At 37.2% G+C, this 15,306-nt stretch overlaps 1 pseudogene; it reads right to left on the reverse strand.

Moving 5' to 3' along the window:
- Positions 1-544: 544 nt before the first annotated feature.
- On the reverse strand, positions 545-14,387 carry LOC108987377 (annotated as a pseudogene).
- Between the last annotated feature and the right edge of the window lie 919 nt (positions 14,388-15,306).

Below are 15,306 nucleotides of genomic sequence, written 5' to 3' on the forward strand. Positions count from 1 at the left end.
CAAAAAAACAAAAACAAAAACAAAAAACAAAAAATGCTATCATATTATCCACCTAGCTACTACTTGAATCAGGAGCAATTACGTGGAATGAATTTTAACCATTGATGTACAGCAATGTCTCTTTCTTCTTTCACGCTTTCCCTCATCATTACAATGATACACAGCATCGTTATTTGACAGTTCTCACTTCATGAAACTAATGTCCGCTCACTGCTTCCAAACTAAATTGTTTTTTTCTCTGCCTAATCTCATCACTTTGATGCAAACCTTTTTTTTCTTTTGACGATCTCATCATTTAAGACTAATATCCACTCATAAGGTTGGAGAAGGAGAAGAATAGTATATCACATATACGTATAACAATGAAGAAACAACCTTTTCTGCTTCCGACCGCGCCTCCATTTTCCTTCGTTAACTGATGATGCAGATAATGGCCGATTCAAACTGCGCAGCCAGGCATAAGCTGTAACATACATGGCCAAACCATATATATATATATATATATATATATATATATATATATAAAATATTACTGACAGAAAACTTGATTCAGGCTGCCCCGGCATTCAGCTCCTTATTCATTGTGCTATACTTTACTCCCATGATCCGCTTAAGATCAATTTGGCTGAAATCGCAAGAAGCTTGTTCCTGAAGAGAGGTCAGTCAAATATGAGAGAATTTGGGAACGAGTAGTTCCAATCTGATGGGTGAATCCAAGCTGTTCCTCCCTCCAATGGAAGCATCTCGTGACTGGAAAGGGGAAAACATTATACATCTAGTTACTTGAGGATTCAACAAGGAATATGGATAACATAACACCCATTGTCGGATGGATGAATATAGAGCAGAGATAATAATATAAAGGAATAACAGAGCATCTTTAGAGAGAATACATTAGTAGAATACACACCAATCATTTTCACCATCTTTAACACAACCATGTTTGAAAATGAGGATATTTTCGTAAAGTGTTTATAAGTTATTTTACAAAATGTCCCTCGTTTAAAACATGGTTGTAACCGTTGTGTAAATGGTTGCCATTTCAGTAAAATTTTGTAGAACTCTGGACAAAGATTATATGATCACAAAAATATCCCGGCATTGCACAAAATTTCTTCTCATATTTTCTGAAACTGAAAAGACTCGGGATTTTCTGGGCCTCTCCCAAGATCGAAGATCTGAGAGTGATTCTCATGATCTCACCATACGTCAGATCATGCCATTCAAGACATCAAAATGTTTGGAGGAAGATAAAACTTACTGGCATAGAAGCTCACAGTCAACTATTCCGTCAGGTCCAGATCGATGAGCCTTTCCATATGTGTGGAACTGGCGGAAAGATCTTGGATTTAGGCCAGCAACATAGGGAACAGCATCAACTAGCTTTCTTTGTAATAACATCCACCGAAAAGTGAGTTCAGCATGAGGTGCAATACAACCAATGCTGCCGTCCAAGGTACTGAACAACAAAGCAAACCGATTGGTTTTATCAGACCCTGCAGCTGCACCACTTCGATCGGATGAAGTAGAAAGCATCTGCAACCATTAGAACTTACTCTGTTTGGTTTCACAAATGGTCTCAACCTATCTCATCTCATCTCAACTCAACATCCAAATACAATTCAAATACAAACACTTTTTAATTTCAAATTTTTTACTTTTCAACTTTTTCATCTAATCATTACCTAATCATTACAACCTTTCCAAACTTCTAAATAAAATACAAAAAAAATTCAATCTTTTCAAATCTCAAAACAAAAAATTATATTCTAATAATATTTTAACTTTATAATATTTTTATTTAACTTTTTTTCTCTCATTTTCTAAAATCTCATAAAACATTTTAATTTAAACCATTTCACTACTATTCACAAATCATTTTACTGCTATTTACAGATTTCTCATCTCATCTCATTTGTATAACCAAACGAGGCCCCCACATTGACACCAACATGAAACTCAGCCCTAGAAAGAAGCTTCTAACCCTTCCAACTCTCAGACATCTTTGGTGCATGGTAAAATATCTGTTTTGGCACGTTGAAATATTCAAACTGAGTCGATAAGCTGCATCATTCAAGTCAACTTTCCAGTGAACAAGTTGATAAAAAATCGTTTTCATTAATGAAATATTAATTAAGCAGAAGTAACTTATTTTCCATTTCTGCTCCTTTCTAATGTTAAACATAAACATCTACAGACTACAGGTGAGCCCTTCTGATGATGAGGTGCAGATACTAACATTCCCTTTGATGCAATTTACTAAAGAATAGAAAACCAACTGCAGTCTGAGTGATCTGGCTAAAGTAGAGAAATTTCTCAAGGTGAAAGGGGAACAACTAAGGGGCTGATTTGCTGGAATTATGGTGATTTGAAGTTTATATTATTTTAGAATGTTAGGTGTATTTTAGGTAATAATTATATAGTCAAGCTATTTATTTTCAATGATTTTATTTCTTCATCACAGGCTGGGTTTGGGTATCAATATTTTATTTTAAGTTGTTAGCCACTTGGAGCCAAAATTCTTCAGGGTTCAGTCATTTAGGTATACAAGCCGGACAGGAAGCCACAGTTTTACGATCAATAAATTTCAAACTGGAAGAGAGATGGGGATGTAAGATAGATATAGGAAGTCAAAGCAATGCAGATCCTCCGCAGCACGTGCAAGGAGGAGATAGGAAGTCAAAGCTATACAAATCCTCTACAATACAAGTATGGCAAACGGAAGAAAACTGAAAGAACTGATTAACATGCCAACCAAAAACTTTTCATGCATGATGGCAAGTGGATTGAGAGTGCAACAGACCTCACGAGACAAAACTTCCTTAGCTTATGCTGCAGGCATCAATCAACATGTAAAACATGTTCCTTGGCATCTATTCATTTATATTCATGAGTCTGCATTTATACTGCCAAAACTTTTTCTCCCTTCTTTTATTCATTTTGCTTGTTGTTGGTCCAGCAAAGAACATCATCACAAAGGCCTGAGCCCGGAGACTCAAAAGTTGACCTTACAACACTAAAATCATCTGAGTTAAATTCTGTCACTGAGACTCCCTACTAACTCCCAGCCTAAACACTAGGTCATGATATGATGCAAGTCCTTCTCAAAGAACATTCTCATCAAAATTCAAATAACATTAGAGTCCAGCAATTACTATTGTCACCTTAGATCTGGCAAAGAATAAACAATAGCCCATACATGATAAAGATGTTAGGAATTTGGACCTCCTAAATTCACCCCTTAGGATCCACCCTTTGGTGAAATATGAAGAAAAACAGAGAAATAATAACAACACAAGAATTTACGTGGAAACTCCCAAAATAAGAGAAAAAACCACCAGACCCAGAGAAGAAAATACACTATGTGAAAAATTATTACAATCACATAATTTTTCTCCTCACTCCAAATGACACCCACAAAGCTTCCTCACTAGCAAAACTTTAACTCTCACCTCTTTCCTTTTTATAAGAAAAGAGAGGAATTTTACTAGAGTCACAAGTTACTAAATAAGCTTATGATTTGGTGTATTTAACTAAGAGGCTAGGTCCTCTTATTTATAGGCTTTGAGGCCTGCTCCTTACTTTTCACCCGCCGGTGTGGGACTCCAAAGGAGCAAACCCAACAATCTCCACCTTGCGACTTTGGCTGATCCCACAGCCACGCTCCACCGTAATGAAGATCTTCATAGCTTCTGCTATCATGCTCCACCATAAAAGCATACCCACTCAGAATAAACCAATTTCAAGCATTTCAATTTCGACACATGTCGAAAATAACCTTGCTAAAAATTATGGTGCAACTTCCACGTTTGGCTTTCCTGGAAGTTCATCAGCCATCGACATAAATTTCCACCACACACCCTACATTAATGCCAAACCAATGCTTGTGTGCAAATTTGTGGACCCGCTAACATTAACACATCCTCTATCATGACAACTTTGGGAATTAATGGCATGCCATGAGGATGTACATGTCCCTTTAACAGACATCGTCTTCCATGGAGAGGGACACAACGTTAGTTTCATTATCAGTATCTCCATTTACTGACTTGGAGCCACTTGCCGAACCTGCTCCTGCTCTTGGACAATTTTTCTTGACGTGCCCAGATTGTCCACAACCCCAGCAGACTACTTTCATCTTCATGGAGTTCTTCTTCTTCCCATTACCAGCTACTACCAATGCTAAGTTCACAGGTGGACCATTTCTTTCACCACCTAGTCTTCTTTCTTCAGAAAAGAGTTTACTGGTAACCTCTGAAAAAATTATTTTCTCCTTCCCATGTATCAAAATAGGCTTCATATGCTCATAGGAAGATGGAAGAGACCAGATGAGCCTCAAGGCTTGATCCTCATCATCAATTTTAACTCCAATAGATTCTAGCTCAGAGACAATACCATTGAGAACACTTAAATGATCTGAAATAGTCGTACCTTCACTCATATGCAGTGTATGAAACTGCTTTTTTAGGTACACCCGATTTGAGACGCCCTTTGTTTGATACAACTCTTCTAGCTTTTCCCAGAGTTCTTTTGCCGTAGATATTCCATGTATATTTGCAAGAACATTCTTGGCCAAGCACAGACGTATCGCACTTGCTGCTCTCAAATCCAGATCTTCCCAATCTTCATCGCTCATTACAGATCTGCTCTTTGTTTCATCAGTCACGCTAGTATCACTGCTGACTTCAGGGGTTGGTCTGCCCTTCAATGCCTTGTGTAATCCTGATTGAATCAAAACATCATTGACTTGAACTTGCCACAAGCCAAAATTGATTCTCCCATCAAATTTCTCCACCTCATATCTGATAGAATTTGAAACCTTACTTCCTGACATTGCCTCGATGAATTTTACCGTAGAAATGAATGGTACTCACTAAGTAAGTTCCCAGGAAAGATTATTTTTTTCTAGACAGAACTTCAAGGTTCCCAGGAAAGATTGGAGGGTCACACTGGACCACTTAAATACCAATCTCCTAGACAGAACCTCCTTAGACTGTACGTATCCACACTACCACACCAAAGCTCCACCCACCAAAAAGAACCTAGTGGCTCTGATACCACTTGTTAGGAATTTGGACCTCCTAAATTCACCCCTTAGGATCCACCCTTTGGTGAAATATGAAGAAAAACAGAGAAATAATAACAACACAAGAATTTACGTGGAAACTCCCAAAATATGAGAAAAAACTACCAGACCCAGAGAAGAAAATACACTATGTGAAAAATTATTACAATCACACAATTTTTCTCCTCACTCCAAATGACACCCACAAAGCTTCCCCACTAGCAAAACTTTAACTCTCACCTCTTTCATTTTTATAAGAAAAGACTAATAGAGGAATTTTACTAGAGTCACAAGTTACTAAATAAGCTTATGATTTGATGTACTTAACTAAGAGGCTAGGTCCTCTTATTTATAGGCCTTGAGGCCTGCTCCTTACTTTTCACCCACCGGTGTGGGACTCCAAAGGAGCAAACCCAACAAAAGATGCCATCCTGACTGTTCTTTTGCTCATCTCAAACTATGAGGCTCAGGGTACTTCCATCAACTAAAAAATCCATTGCAAAACAATCAAGGGAGCCAATGTCCTTGGCTAATAAGCTAAGTTGAGATCCCTGCTCCTTCCAGCTAAGAAAGTAAATGATTTTGTGAATGTAGCTGAGGAGGATAAAATTCTTCACCTGCGACAAATAACGGCTTTGAGAGAAAGAAAGAACACATCAACAACAAGCTTATTTTGTTCAGGGATATGGAGCAGCAAATACCAAAAGTCAACTCCTTGACTCCGTCTTTCTCTTTCTTTCTGTCTTTTTTTCTTTTCTTTTTTTGTTTTGGTTCTTTTCCTTGGGCACCTTCTGATTTCTATTCTTTTTTCTTCTCCCAAAAAAGTAATCCTCAAAAAGTTCTGGGAACATCTAAACACTACCGTTTTCATACCACATCACAAACTCAAGCCCTTGAAAACAAAGTCAAGGACCGATATCCAGGTTTTTCATGCAGAGAACTAACTAAAAGCAAATACCAATGTTGAGGAGAAAACACATACAATATTTAAGCTCACGACATATAATGAAGGAGCATCGAAAAATGCAATACTATTAAACTCAGTACCAGTCCAACAGTGTAAAACTATTTTAGGACCAGAAGCTATCAACAGATGGCCTTGAAGAGAGGCTAAAGCAGATATAACACCCTTTAATTCCTTGAGTAAACCTCCGAGACCTGAGAAGTAACGCTTACATTAACAAAAGGGATTGCGTTTGGTAGGCCTTACAAATATAGATATAATAGCAAGAATACAATAAGGGTCAAACGCAATGAAAGTTCTAGCACAGTTGGAGTAAAAATGGAACAAATAACATAGAATTCAATCAATTGCACGTCATAGCATAGATTTGACTTTTGAGTCAAACGATTGAGTCTACAGGATCCAAGCAAATACCAAGTTTTGTGGATTATCAGTGTTTTTTCCAACAGAAAATAAAAGAACACGTCGTCCTCTTGCAGTAATATCTTTCCCTTGCACATAAGCAGTCGCAATGGCCATGAGCGTTATATTCTCTTGAGTATTGGTATTCTGCAATGACGAGCTGAATATGTAAAAATGATTTTTTAACACGCCCCCCTGTTAACAGTAGCGTATGTAAGGCATAAAACAGAGCAATATGCGAAGGTTAGAGAAGAACTGGAATGGCTCAAAGTTTCCTTTCTCTTTATTTTCCATACTCTAATTTTACATAGGAGCTGGACTACTTATAGAATTCTTACATGAGTCAATAACCGAGAAAAAATATTTAATTCAATACAATGATAATGCCAACTCAGAGTAACAAACTCTAACAAACTATAACAGAATTGGTTTATGGACTTTCACGTGGAGCTGTGATTGTTTTGGAGGGATGAGCTTCCGTAGAAGTGTGAGCTTCCTGCATCTTCAACGGCCCCCCGCAAGATGGAGAGTAGATGTTAATTACTCCCATCTTGAGTAGCAATCGATTAAATGTGGGAGAGTGTAATGGTTTGGTGAGCAAATCTGCTATTTGAGCCAAAGATGATACATGGGCAGTGATAATCTGTCCAGAGTTGATCTTATCGCGAACGAGATGACAATCGAGTTCTATGTGTTTTGTTCGTTCGTGAAATACGGGGTTGGCTGCGATGTGAATTGCAGCTGAGTTGTCACAGTATAAAGTTGCAGGCTGTGAAATATGTATGTTCAAGTCATGGAGTAAATATCTCAGCCATGTGAGCTCGCATGCAACTGATGCCATGGCCCTATACTCAGATTCTGCCGATGAACGATGTAACAGCCCGCTAGAAATTCATTGGTGGAATTTCTATTGACTTTAGGAATCTCGTAAAAACTCCATAAGTTTTTATGAATCGACCAATCGCATATGTTTTAATCTATCAACATAGTTAGTGTTATCACTCACTATGGTGCTAGAAATATGAGTTTTATTTATTTGAGATGGTTAGAAGTGTCAGAATGCATTATGGTCCACGCCATTAGACTCAGTGGATTATTTAGAATTTTATGGCGCAATATCCTATTTTCATAATTCTGGACGAAACGTCTGTTGAAAATTGTGAAATTATTTTTAGGGGCACTTCGAGATTGAATTTCGGTAAAAGATTTTCACTGTAGGTTAATATGAATATTTAGGAATTTTTAGTACTAAGTTTATGATTCACTTTTTCGAAGTGAATAGTAACCTCATAAGCGCACCAATTGCAGTGTTTCGAAATCACAGTGTGGAATGTCCAAATTGGATTAGAGAAGTTTTATTTGGACACTTGGCAATATCTTAGCCACACTTAGTGAATAATATTAGACACTTGGCACCATGAGGAATGTTTGTTGGATTTGAAGGAATCAAGGTGTGAGATCATGCCACTTAAGCAAAACCTTGTTTCATCTGCTCAACCAAATTGTGCCAGACCAAAGAGGTTTTCAATCCTAGTGAAACCCTAAATGGTGGGAATCCAATTGAAAGCCCAAAAGCTTTGTTGAAATCGAAACCCTAAACGGTTTCCCCAAAACCCTAAAGTTGGCCTCTAAACCCTTTCTAATCCGATTTCTAGCATTGTGTTTAATCACTTGATTAAATCACTTCCACATGCTATTAATCCTTCAAATTTGTGTTAGAACATCATTATCCAACCTTTTTAACCTTGAAAAATTGATTGGACCAAGTGATATTGGATTTGGGCTTGATAGCAACCCAAACCCTCTTTAAACCCCAAATTTTAGGCCCATTCGGTTTAGGCCCACTAAGGCCCACGAATTTGGTCACCATAGGATTGCTTCATGGCTAAGTTTTGTACCCCCACTTGGCTGGCCAGATCTGTACAAGAAGGTCCTAGAAGGTTCTAGAAAGACAAAGCAAAAGGGCCACCTCACTCTTTCACTCTCACACTCCACCTTGAGAAAAGATCTTGGTCTGATTTTTATGAGAAGAAAAGGCCAACACTCAACCATTCATTCAGTCCTATCACTTTACATAGCTTGTGTAAGAAGCTCTTCAGTCCACTTCCCACGAAAAGCAGCTCTCCTTTACACTTTTCCTTCATAGAACACAAAAGACACTCTCGGACAGTTTTTCGTACCTCTTTTGAATGCCTGTTTCGAAGCTTTTGTAAGTGTTTCCTCGCAACGTTTCCTTCATGAAAGTTGTTTATTTTGGAGTCTAGTTTACGTGGATATCTTATTTGTTCCATTTGGAGATCATTTGATTGGTAAAAAGTTGTTTAGACCCCAGAAAGGTCATTCTGGGCGATAAACTGGAGAGTGTGTTATATTTTGGAGTTTTTGACCAAGCTAATGAATAGATCTTGGTCCGAAATTTTTATGGAGTACTGTTAACATGTGTATATGATTATTGGTTGAGGATTTGTTGCATGATTAAAAGTTTTGGTGAAATATTTTCTTAGGTCTAGAAACTTAGAAACTGGAAGAGGAAAAACAGTTTCTGTTTTGAGAAAGTTTAAATCTTTTATGGTTTAATCTTATTCCAATGGCTTTGATATTTTTATTGGAAGATCCTAAGCATCTTATATACATGTTAGAATGTTATTTTGAAGATATTTGAAGTTAGTTTCGAACATATGAAATTTTATGCAAGGAGATATTCGGTTAGGCCAAAGTGATGATGTTCTTGGCTAAATTTATGTTTTGGTTGATGTTTACCCATGTGATCTTGAGTTTGAAGCTTGGATCTGTTTTATGACACATTTTTTGAATCATGTGATGTTTTGGTTTGAAGATCACTTCTTTATAAGTCATGGATCAAGAGGTTGATCAAAACAAGTTAGAAACAAAATTCTGTTTTGAACTTAGAAGAGAAACCAAAAAGTTCAAGTATGGTTTTAGTGATTTTGATGACTTTTGTTCATGATTCAAAACATGATTATTCTTAAGAATATGTTATGAGTGTAGTAGAAGAAAAATTTTGGTTTAATCATGAGTTTTGAGATTTGAAAGAATTACAACAAAAAGCAAAGGAAATAGCCTTGTAAGTTTCGGCCATATAGAGTTTTGATGGTTGTGTTTAGTTTTAAATTTTTTTTGATATTTGAGCTTAGGATAAAATTTACATAAGGTATGTAAATTTTGGTGATTTTTGGAGTTAGGATGCAAAATCCTTAAGTTAGGGGTAAAATGGTCATTTTTCCACATGTAGAGGGTAAAATGGTAATTTTACTCTAAGTTGATATTTTTCTATATTCCTAATTGTTAGTGATTAAGTTCTAATTTTTAGAAATCACTACTTTCAGTTTCCCGTGATCGCACTTGAGTTTTGTCTCGAAGCGCGAAGATCGAGGTAAGTTAGCTTTTAACTTACTATCAATTTAATGTGTATGTGTGATAAGTAAGAGAACTAAATTGTATGTATGCATATTATCATATGTGCCATGCCAAGTCATTACATATTTATCTGTTACATGGAATTTATTCTGTCATGAATTATTCATCTGTTACACAAGATATTCTGTCACGTATTGCTATACATGCTATACATTGCAAATATGTCATGTTAAGTTAAGTATGCCATCTGTTACATGTATTTCTTGTCATGTAATATTCATTGTCACATGTTACGCCATGTTAAGAAATGTTGTCTGTTATATGGTATGCCATGTTACGAAATGTTGCATGTTACATGTATGACATGTTATGAAATGTTCTCTGTTACATTTATGTCTCGAAGTATGTCATGCATGTCGTCCTACGTTCATGTCACGTTATGTTACGTCAAGATTTCTATCTTTTATGTCACGTTCATGTTACGTCACGTTACGAAATGTCATGTCTGCCAGTTAAGTCATTCATGTCAATCACGACCCTAAGCGCTAGGATGGGGTAATATCCTAGTGGAACTCCTTTGTTCACGCTGGAGTGTCTAAATAGGTGTGAAATTCCCTGGGTTGACGAAGTACAGTCAACAGGTTGCGAATGGGGCCTAATTAGCTGGTCACCGGAGCGCGCCAGGCACTAACGCCGATGGTGCCACACATTATGTTACGTGTGTCCACAGCAAGTGTGGCACAAACAGATAAGTCATGGGGCCACAACAACTGTGGAGCATGAAGTATGGGGCCACAACAACTGTGGAGCATACACTACGTGAGACACAGCAATTGTGACACGTAGAATACGTGGGGCCACAACAACTGTGGAGTACGTATTAACGCACTCACAGCTGGTATAGACACCTGTGATGTGATGCGGTAATCGGCAGGAACACACGGCTCAAGGGGACCTGTGTAGCACCCATATAGTCACGTTAATGATTAAGTTTATTGAATAAGATTCCAAGTTCAAGTCATGTTTCACGTTATGTTACGTTCAAGTTTACGTTCACGCAATCATGGTAATCCCATGAGACAAGAATATGTTTCAAGTTCATGTTATGTTATATTCACGTTCACGTTATGTTCCAAGTTCATGTTATGTTATGTTCACGTTTACGTTATGTTCCAAGTTCACATTTATGTTATGTCATGCTCAAGTTCAAGTTCAAATTATGCATGTTCATGTTTATGCTATGTTTCAAGTCCATGTTATGTTTCAAGTCCCGTTCATGCTAAGCTTCAGTTTCAGTTTAAGTTATGCCAGTTATGTTATGTTGTATGTCAAGTTATGCCATGATTACTTATGATTTGATTTTGCATTCATGCTTTTACTGCCATGCATGCATCATTAACCTGTGTGGAAGTTTCCTGTTAACTTGCTGAGATTTGTAATCAAATCTCACTGTGGTAGTCCCAACTACCATTCCCCCCGAATGGTAGATTTTGCTACAGGATCTGAAGGAGAACTGGGAATCGACCAACTGGAAACGGTTGACTAAGCGATGGTGTGACGTAGATGGTAGTACATCAGTTACCTCAGATTACTACTTATATTTGTGGAGTTCAATCTCCAGCACTCTTTTGATCACAACCATATGGACTATTATTGTGATCTCAGTTGTTTAGTATGTCATTATGTATGAAGTATGTTTTAAGTATTTGGGATATTTCGGTTTGGTGCATAGTATTGCTAAAAAGAAAAATTATCCGCTGCGAATATTGCATAATGCTAGATGCATGTTAGGAATATTGCATCTTATATGTCATGAACGAGGGCAGGTAACCTTGTGTTGCATGTCTCGACGCTTCAAATGTCCGTCCGATCCCAAGCGGAATTTGGGGGCGTCACAAACGAGATACAGTTGTTTGCTTTTTGGATTTCCAGCAGATGAGTGAGCTTCCAATGAAGACGCAAAAGCCAGTTGTAGAGCGACGGGTGTCTGGACAATTTCCCCAATTAGCATCCGAGTAAGCCACAAGATTGAAGGTAGAAGCTGTTGGAAAAAATAGACCTTGACCTGGTGTGCCTTTGAGATATCGAAGGACTTTAATGACAGCATTGTAATGAGGAAGCCGTGGGGTCTCCATGAATTGGCTAAGCAAGTGAACACTGTAGCTTAAATCTGGTCTTGTGTTTGTGAGGTAGAGCAATTTTCCCACTAGCTTCCGATACAAGGTGGGGTCATGAAAAAGTTCTCCTTCATCTTTGCTTATTTTGAGGTTGGGTTCCATGGGCAGAGGGGATGGCTTTGAAGCTAGTAATCCGACTTCAGATAATATATCCAAAGCGAATTTACGTTGGCAAAGCTGAATGCCTTTGTTGGAGCGTGCGATTTCCATACCAAGAAAGTACTTAAGTGGTCCGAGAGTCTTAATCTTGAATTTGGATTCCAGAAAACTTTTGACAGCAGTACATGAGATAGTATCTGAGCTCATTAAGATAATGTCATCGACATAGATGAGCAATGCAACAAATGAGCTTCCTGTGTTCTTGGTAAATAAGCTGTAATCAGCTTTCGATTGAATGAATCCATATTCAGCAAGTGTTGAGGACAGCTTGGTGTTCCATTGCCTGGAAGCTTGGCGAAGACCATAAAGACTCTTTTGAAGACGACAAACCTTGTTGGACTTGGCAGCATGGTGACCAAGGGGAATTTTCATATAAATCTCTTCGTTAAGTTCACCATACAAGAAGGCGTTGTTGACGTCTAATTGTTGAAGTTCCCATCCTTTGATAGCGGCAACAGCAAGGATGCAATGGATGGAAGTAAGCTTGGCAACCGGAGAGAAGGTGTCATGGAAGTCTATCCCTTCGCGTTGAGTAAAGCCTTTGGCAACCAAACGAGCTTTAGCTCTTTCAATAGTTCCATCGGCATGAAATTTATATTTATAAACCCATTTGCAATCAATTGGCTTCTGCGTATTTCATATTGTTACATGTTAACAGTAGCGTATGTAAGGCATAAAACAGAGCAATATGCGAAGGTTAGAGAAGAACTGGAATGGCTCAAAGTTTCCTTTCTCTTTATTTTCCATACTCTAATTTTACATAGGAGCTGGACTACTTATAGAATTCTTACATGAGTCAATAACCGAGAAAAAATATTTAATTCAATACAATGATAATGCCAACTCAGAGTAACAAACTCTAACAAACTATAACAGAATTGGTTTATGGACTTTCACGTGGAGCTGTGATTGTTTTGGAGGGATGAGCTTCCGTAGAAGTGTGAGCTTCCTGCATCTTCAACACCCCCCCAAAAAAAAAAAAAAAAAAGAATAAAATAAGATAGATATTCTAGACCAAAAAGAAGATAAGACGATAAGGAGACACCAGCCAGGTTTTTCTAGTTTCATATAATATCCTACGGTTCTACCAACATCTCTCCCAAAAACAAAAGAAGCAAAAGTATGAGGGGAAAAGAGTCAGTTGGATGACAAAGCAACAAATTAACCAACAGTGCCCACCACTCGCTCGGTTAGAGCATTTTCAGAACACTGCATTGGAGTTGTAGCCTTAGTTAGCCAAGGGCCCCCAAACGTTTCTGGTTCCAAAATGCAGACCTCAAATTCTTCTACTGTGAGCGTCCGATGCAGCTCATTGGAACCAAATTGTGATTTTCAACCTGAAGGCCAACTTCTTGATCAACCAGAGATGAAATAACTTGATTCAATGGCTTATGAACTTGATCAATTAAACAGAAATTGCATAAAGGCATAGAAAAGCTCCAGAAAAAATTAATCATGCAATTACATTAAGGAGATATGCTCCAGAAAGAATAAATCACCCGATTAAATTAAGCTTCATAACACTGAAAATAAGATTTTAGTTAGCCTTATGTTAAAGTGGAAGAGATCTAGCACAATATCGTCCAGATGCTTCAAATAACCTACTAAAAAAAGGATGATCTCAAAGACGATGCATGTCACAGCACAATGTAGTCAAACTTTACTGTCAACTACTCATACAATACTTGCCAATTGAGTTAGTGGGTAAAGAAACTGGCTACATGTCATGATGCATGCTTCTAGTGTTGCAAGCCAACCCAGATTAAAATCAAACAGAAGTAGTAAACTCTGTCATTCGAACATAGTCAACCCGCCTGAAAACAATATAACATGGCTACATTGCGCTCTAACCACAAAATCATCAACCCAAATTAACAACGACTTTGGGTTTAGATGTAGGGAAAACCTATAATAAGAAACCAGCTCGAGCGAGGCCCCGGAGATACCATCCATGACGCCACCATGCTTGTGTTCGGCAGAAGAACTGGACTCTCTGCTGCCCTCTTCTTGAACTCTGACAAGTGAAAACGTAGAGTTAGAGAATATTAGCGGCGGTGACGACAATATTGGGTATCGGGCCGATGTCCTAGAGCTGGGGCCAGTCGGACTCGAGGTCCTCGGTATGGATAGAAGGGATTCGAGGGACGAAGTCGGCGCCGGAGTGGGCTATGAAGCCCGACGCACTATTATCGATCCCTGTAGGCCACTGCATCATCTTGTAGGCCGCGAAGCTCATCTCCATCTTCACTGTTTGTAGAGAGGGGAGGGGGTTGAACGACGAAGTAGAAGACGTGGAGGAGAAGGATGTAGAGTGATTTTGTCGTCTTTTTTTTTTTTTTTTTAATAATATTAGATATAGGCTATAGCGATGGATTGGATAAGTATTTCATATTGTTTTTTAAAAAAATTAGTGAAATCTATCGCTATTTTTTATATAAATTTCATATATTTCCTATTTATTTATATTTAAAAAAATGATTACTCTACTTTATAAGACCAAATGTAAGAAATGATTTATATAAATGCTAAATAATAAATTTTGTGCAAAATTTTAAAAGAAAATTGATCCTATCTTTAAAAAATATTAAAAAAAACATTTTTTATTAGTAAGATTCACTTTTTTTTTTAAAAAAAAATCTTATAAAACATTTTATCAATTTATAACTTTACCAAACATTACTATGCAAATATATATAAATTTCTTTCAAGAGGAGCAGAAGTTAGAAACTGACGTAACACCATCAAAAAAAAAAAAAAATAGAAACTGACGTAACGGACGGGCCAGGCTCGTCAATGGTTCCCACTAATATTGTACTTTCCTAAAAAATAAAAACTATTTTTGTTTGTTACAAAAATTCGTATAAGATACTTTGACCATTGTGATTGTTTTTTATATAAAGATATTTAGATTGAGACGTGGTTTGGATTCTGAAATATTTTTAACTATTTTATTTTATTATTATAAATTTTATAACTTTTTACATAAAATATAATCAATAATTCAATTTTTTTAAATCATAAAATAATAAAATTATTATTAAAAAATATCATTCTAACAATATTTTATTCAATTTTTAACTTTCATATTAATTCATCTCATCTCAATTTATTATCCAAACCTAATCTTGTTTGGATAGAGAAACAATCTCGTCTCGTCTCGT

Source organism: Juglans regia, chromosome 1, assembly GCF_001411555.2.
Source record: "Juglans regia cultivar Chandler chromosome 1, Walnut 2.0, whole genome shotgun sequence".
NCBI lineage: Eukaryota > Viridiplantae > Streptophyta > Magnoliopsida > Fagales > Juglandaceae > Juglans > Juglans regia.